The sequence below is a fragment of the Benincasa hispida genome, chromosome 3, assembly GCF_027475165.1.
Source record: "Benincasa hispida cultivar pf3 chromosome 3, pf3_genome.v1.1, whole genome shotgun sequence".
Taxonomy (NCBI): domain Eukaryota; kingdom Viridiplantae; phylum Streptophyta; class Magnoliopsida; order Cucurbitales; family Cucurbitaceae; genus Benincasa; species Benincasa hispida.
This window is the reverse complement of record NC_143480.1, coordinates 48,643,882-48,651,669: the sequence shown is the minus strand read 5'-3', so window position 1 is coordinate 48,651,669 and position 7,788 is coordinate 48,643,882.

Sequence of the window (7,788 nt, the reverse complement as noted above, 5' to 3'; positions counted from 1 at the left end):
TGCGTCCATCGCATAAAAATAGTAAACTTGTGTATTTTTATGCAGAATATGCGTTGACGCAAGGCAGAAAGCGCGATCACAAGAAATCAATGGTCGAGCGCAGCGTTACCGCAAGGCTTTATGGTGATTTGTGTTCGCAAACATCTACTCAAGAAGGATTGCTGCATAGAGATGGCGCAACTTGGTGAGCGTATTTAGGTGAAAAGCATAATTAATCACTATGGGACAGAAAGCTGATGACGGTTGAATCCGAATTAAGTTGACAAGCCGCTAACGATAACAAGTACACTCAGCTTTTCGGTGACAAATATTCGACGCATCAATCAGAGAATTAAAGCTATCCCATCTGTGCAATCATAAGAGAGAAGCCGCCTTTCACCCCGGAGCTCTATAAAGATCGAATGTAACCTTCAGAAAAGGGGTTCAACTAGTTTAGTGAGTTCGGATACTTAGACAATTTTCTCCATAGTTAGAATAGCCTTGTTCTTAGATTTTCTTTTATTTCATGGCAGAAGCGAGAGAAGCGAGATTGTGCCGATAGATCGTTCCGGTGAACTTGGAAGAGTGCCGGAAGCGTCAAGATCAGAGAGAGGGCCAGCTCCTGCGGAAGCAGGATTATCTTTCGAACAGAATATAGTTGATAGTGTAAAGGCCTTGAGAAGCAAGGGATTACTACCAGGCTCTCTATCCTTATTTTCCATTGTCATTTTGTACTCAAACTTATCTATAGAAATGGAATTTACTTCTTTATATCTGTTCACTCTCTGTTTATTATGCATGAGTAGCTAAATCTGTTGAATGGGTTGAGAAGCACTTAGCTAGTAGAACTGGGGATCTTCATTCTATGCGATTGTCTTGTATTATGTATGCTTCATTCATTCATTAGAGATACTCGGGAAGGTAGTCTAAGGACAGGATCTAAGCTTGGGAAAGTCAGATTAGAATCTAGGCTCAGGAGAGTCAGGTTAGAATACATAATCAAGAGATAGAAGCTTAGAAATAAGCGCTATTTGTTATTAACACATCGCATGCATACTAGAGATATGATATGATTGTGTGCAGTCACCTTGTCTTTGTGTGCATCTTGCATCATCGCATAGGAAAAGAATAGAGACTTAGGAATAAACTCTATGGACATTGTTGCATTCAACACATGCATCCTAGAACTAGAAGCACGCATTTGCATTGGAAAATGATATGTTGTCGCATGAGTGTAGCATGATCGCATAGTTTGATGCATTCCCCGGAAATGCTAGCAAAACGCCTTCTCAACCCGTTCCTTCGCATACTCAATGTATCTACAGCATAATCGAACTTTTCTCAAATCCGTCGCATACCTTTATTTTTACACAGTAAACAACAACACAAACAACTATTTGATTTATTTGGTTATCGCAAGGTCTTCTTAGAAATTATCACTGCATACTGTTTTCCCTAGTCCCTGTGTTCAACCTTGGACTTACCAGGAAACTTAGTGGGGTTTATACTTGGATTCCGCTAATAAAACTTGTTGCTCAACGCATTTCCATCACCACATCTCATTCCATAATTTCACCTCATAAAATAACACATCAGGAGCACAGTCCATGAAGTAAAGTCGTGTTGCGTGAGCTTTCCAATGAAACTATTGAAACTTCAACAAGAGTTGTTGAAAAGCCTGCTACATCAACAAGAGTTGTTGATGGGAGTTCATCCAGTAGGTCGGTTCTACCTCAAGAGTTAAGGGAACTTCGACGTAGTGGGAGGGTTGCGAACCCACCCATTCGCTATCTGGGTTTCACGAAAATCTTTGCTATGGTAGCAGATGGCGACGTTGAGGATCCATTGTCTTATAAGAAGGCAATGGAGGATGTTGACCGGGAAGAATGGGTTAAGGCCATGGATCTCGAGATGGAGTCGATATACTTCAACTCAATATGGGATCTTGTAGATCAGCCTGATGGGGTTCGCTCTATAGGTGTAAGTGGATCTACAAGTGCAAATGGGGTGCTAATGGGAAGGTATAGAACTTCAAGGCTCGACTTATGGAAATGGGTTATACCTAGGTAGAGAGAGTCGACTATGAGGAGACTTTCTCGCCTGTTGCCATGTTAAAGTCGATCTGCATCCTTCTATCCATTGCAGCTTATTATAATTATGAGATCTGGCAAATGGACGTCAAGACGACCTTTCTGAATGGCAATCTTGAAGAGACCATTTATATGGTGCAGCCTGAGGGATTCATAGCCCAAAGTCAAGAGCAAAAGGTTTACAAACTGAATCGGTCCATTTATGGATTGAAACACGCGTCTTGATCTTGGAACATACGGTTTGATACTGCGATCAAGTCGTATGGCTTTGACCAAAACGTTGATGAACCCTGTGTATACAAGAAGATCATCAACGCTTCAGTAGTCTTTTTAGTGTTGTATGTAGAAGATATCCTACTCATTTGGAATGATGTAGGTCTTGACTGCAATTAAAAACTGGCTAGCGACCCAGTTCCAAATGAAATATTTGGAAGAGGCTCAGTTTGTTCTAGATATACAGATCTTTCAGGATCGTAAGAACAAAGTGCTAGCACTGTCTCAGGCATCGTACATTGACAAGATGTTGCTCAAGTACTCGATGCAAGACTCCAAAAGGGACCTAAGCCGTTCTGGCATGAAGTCACTTTGTCTAAGGAAATATGTCCTAAGACATCTCAAGAGGTTGAAGAGCTGAGACGGGTCTCATATGCGTCTGCTTTGGCAGTTTAATTTACGCGATGCTCTATACTCGTCCAGACATCTGCTATGTTGTGAGCATAGTCAGTAGGTATCAGTCTAACCCAGGCCAGGGTCATTGGACTGCAGTGAAGAACATCCTCAAGTATCTTCAGAGAACGAGGGACTACGTGCTCGTGTATGGTTCGAGGGATTTGATCTTTACAGGATACACGGATTCTGACTTTTAGACTGATAAGGACTCTCACAAGTCCACATTAGGGTCAGTCTTTACTCTTAATGGAAGAGCTGTAGTGTGGAGAAGCACTAAGCAGGGGTGCATCGTCGACTTCACTATGGAGGTGGAGTACGTAGTGGCTTGCGAAGCTGCTAAGGAGGTCGTCTGGCTCAGGAAATTCTTGACAGCCCTGGAAGTTGTTCCAGATATGTCTAGGCCCATTACCCTCTATTTTGATAATAGTGAGGCAGTGGCAAACTTCAAGGAGCCAAGGAGTCACCGGCGTGGTAAACACATAAAGCTGAAGTATCATTTGATCCGTGAGATAGTGCATCGAGGGGACGTGATCATCACGTAGATCGCTTCGAAGCACAATGTTGCTGACCCGTTTACGAAGGCTCTCACGGCTACAGTGTTTGAGAGTCACCTACGGAGCATGGGTCTACATGATAGCCCGTGGCTGGACTAGGGCAAGTGGGAGATTTTCTTGTACTGGGCTTTTATGCCTTAGTTTATTGTTTTGTACTAAGTTTTTTGTATACCTCAATTCGCTTTAGGACAAGTGGGAGATTGTTGGGGTTGATGAGTCTTGTGTACTATGTTTGTAAACAGTATGTACGAATACTTGTGTTGTTAATATATGATATTTACTTCACATCTTGTATTTTTCTCGGTTAATTGTTTTATTTGCTTTACCACAAAGCAATAAACATAAAATTCCTGGTTATCTGTATGTGACTCAAGCATGTATTTGGTGACATACAAGTGGATCATGTCTTGAGTGATAACCAAAATGGTCTATAGTATATGGATATAGGAGGGAAATCTTATCCTGGTAACTCTACGGATGCGGCCCATTTTGTGGAATGGTCACAAGTGTTGTAACTTGTCACAGATGGTCTGATCCTGGTCATTCGTGTTGGGGACATGCGAGCGGGGGCGTCCTATACAAAGAGTTTGTATAAGACCTGACCACGAAGTGTTAATGTCTCATTATATAACACCGTTCATGACAGAGACTTCACTTCACTAGGATGACCATAGGTAACATGACCTCAATCCTGAGTGAGTTAGGAACTCCTGCCATTGAGGGTGGTCCTTTGATTTGTATGGGTGCGAGTGGCTAGATCGCCGATTCAAACTTACCATTTTAGGGATTCGTCTGATTTGGGAGCTGGGAATTTAGCTACACAAGATGGAATTTACTCCTTCCTCAAGGCAGGGGTAAGTAGATAGATGGCTCCCTTAAAGGCTGATTTCGGGGCTTGAACGACGTGGTGCCACACACCTTCTCTTGGCCCGAGAGGTGTTCAGACATAGTTGGACTATGTTGTATTGTTCATTAGAGGAATCAGTGGTACATAAGAAGTGAGATGTAACTATAGGGGCAAAACGGTAAATTGGCCCAGTTGTACTTACGAGCATCTGTGAAGGGTCATTGTACTCATGATTGATTATATCCAATGGACATAGAAATATATCTGTGGTAACTCTAGCTGTTGGTCTTTAGTGAAATCAATGACAGTTAACGGATGGTGGATCTCGTGACTAAAGAGTTTAGTCAACTATTCATGTACCGTTGGAGCTTCGAGCCTACATGTTCATTAGGTTCCCTGGATAGCTTGGATAAAGTTGAGAACCAGTGTTTGGGTTAATTTGAAATATTCAAATTGACAAGAGGAAGTTCAATTATATATGATATAATTGGCTAAATGTATAAGATACATTATTTTGAAGAAATTAGATATAAATATGATTTATATCAATTAGAGGAGAAAATATTATAGTATAATGTGATATCAAACTATTGGATATAAATATAATATTATTATATTTATTAATTAATTAATTGATTAATTATATGATAATTAACCAATTTTTCCACGTTCGAACGTGGGTAATGGGCATCGTCAGTTATGATAACCGATGGGTTAAAAATGAAAAGTGGTTTTCATTTTGTATGGTGCATTCATTATTTTTAGACTGCCCAAAAGAATTTGTGAAAACGATCGCCCGAGAGCCTATACGATAGTTGCTTCTCCTTCTAAATGATCGTCTACCTCACGATTTCTTTAAACGATCGTATACATTTTTCCTAAACGATCGTTCAGCCTTTCCTACACGAACGTGTAGCTTCTCTATGCGATAAGAATTTCTGCTATACGATAGCACTGTATTATCTCTCACTTGCTTATCGTCTACACGAATCGTTGTCCTCCGTCCTCTACCAAACTCACTAAAGCCCACTCTTTGGGTTTTCACTCCGAATCGTTGTCCTCCGTCCTCTACCAAACTCACCAAAGCCCACTCTTTGGGTTTTCACTCCAAGAATACCCGGGGTTCATTAGTGGTGGTGTTGTCCGCGCTACAGCGTTCGTGTTAGTGTTGATCGTGTTGTTGCAGTCGACGTACCCGTCGGGTGTTGGTAAATGTTGGAGGGGTCCGCTGCATTGGGGTTCAGAAGTTCGAAGAGAGTCTTCAACTGGTATGGAACCCTTTTTTTGTTATTCATTTTGTTCTGAGCATGCTAATAATTGGATTTATGTGCATAACTGTATGTGTTGAATGTATATCATTTGTATTTCAGTCACGGTGAGATCGGAGCGATCTGAACATGCTCATGGAACTCATGGTATGAGATCCTTCAAAAGCAAGTTAAAGAAAATTCTTTACCTATATGTGGGTCATGCCTTTAAGGAAAAATGTCTAAAAGATCTTTTATTAGAAAAGATCACAAGGCCAAAGAACATTTAGAACTTGTACATTCAGACCTCCGTGGCCCAATGAATGTTAAGGCAAGAGGAGAGTTTGAGTATTTCATCACTTTAACTGATGATTATTCTAGATATGGGTATGTTTATTTAATGCAACATAAGTGTAAAACTCTTGAAAAGTTCAAGGAGTACAAGGTTGAAGTTCAAAATTCATTAAATAAAACAATTAAAACATTTCGATATGATCGAGGTAGAGAGTATATGGATTTGAAATTCTAAGACTATTTGATAGAACATGGAATTATATTCCAACTCTTGTCACTTGGTACACCTCAATAGAATGGTGTATCAAAAAGGAAAAATCAAACCTCATTGGACATGGTTCGGTCTACAATGAGTTAAGCTTCCTTACCTAGAGAGTATATGGATTTGAAATTCTAAGACTATTTGATAGAACATGGAATTATATTTCAACTCTTGTCACTTGGTACACCTCAATAGAATGGTGTATCAAAAAGGAAAAATCAAACCTCATTGGACATGGTTCGGTCTACAATGAGTTAAGCTTCCTTACCTGACTCGTTTTGGGGATATGCAATGCAGACTACAACTTACATTTTGAATTGTGTTCTATACAAAAGTGATACTTGAATACCTTTCGAGTTATGGAATGGTCGTAAAGGTAGTTTATGTCATTTTAGGATCTGGATTGCCCAACACATGTGCTTGAGGCAAAATCTAAGAAATTGGAACCTCGTTCAAAATTATGTCTATTTGTAGGTTACCCTAAAGGAACGACAGGTGGTTACTTCTACAATCCTAAAGATAATAAAGTGTTTGTGTTGACAAACGCTACCTTTTTAGAAGAAGACCACATGAGGGAGTATAAGCCCCACAGTAAGATAGTGTTAAATGAACTTTCCAGTGAAACTATTGAACCTTCAACAAGAGTTATCGAAGAACCCAATACCTCAACAAGAGTTGTTGAAGTTGGTTCATCTCGTAGGTCACATCTACCCCAAACGTTGAGAAAGCCTCGATGCAGTGGAAGGATTGCGAATCTGCCTATTCATTACATAGGTTTAACAGAAACCCTAGCTATCGTAGCTGACAAAGATGTTGAGGATCCATTGTCTTACAAGAAGACAATAGAGGATGTTGATAAAGATGAATGGATCAAAGCCATAGATCTCAAAATGGAGTTTATGTACTTCAATTCAGTTTAGGATCTTATAGATCAACCTGATGGGGTTAAACATATAGGTCGTAAATGGATCTACAAGAGAAAATATGGTACTGATGGGAAGGTGCAAACCTTCAAGACTAGACTTGTGGCAAAGGGTTATACTTAGGTTGAGAGAGTCGACTATGAGGAGAATTTCTCATTTATTTCCATGTTGAAGTCTATCTGAATACTCCTATCCATTGCCTCATATCATGATATTTGGCAAATGGACATTAAGACTACTTTTCTTAATGGCAATCTTAAGAAGACCATATATACATAGCAACCTGAGGGATTCATAACCTAAGGTCAAGAGCAAAAGGTTTGCAAGCTTAATCGGTCCATTTATGGATTGAAACAAGATTCTCGATCTTGGAGTATAAGATTTGATATTGTGATCAATTCTTATGGCTTTGATCAAAATGTTGACGAGTCTTGTGTTTATAAGAGAATAATCAACAGTTCAGTATCTTTTCTTCTGTTGTATGTAGACGATATCCTACTCATTGGGAATGACGTAGGTCTACTAACTGAAATTAAAAATTGGCTAGCGATCCAATTCCAAATGAAATATTTGGGAGAATTTTGTTCTGGGCATTCAGATCTGTAGAGATCGAAAGAATAAAATGTTGGCCCTGTCTTAGGCATCGTACATTGATAAGATGCTTGTTAAATTTTCGATGCAGAACTTCAAGAGAGATTTGCTCTCTTTCAAGCATGGAGTTATTTTTTTCTAAGGAATAGTATCCTAAGACACCTCAAGAGGTTGAGGAAATGAAACAGAGTCTCTAGGCATCGGTTGTTGGTAGCCTGATGTATGCGATGTTATGTATTAGACTTGACATTTGCTATGCAGTGAGGATAGTCGGTAGATATCAATCTAATCCAAGATTTGATCACTGGACCGCCGTTAAGAATACCCTCAAG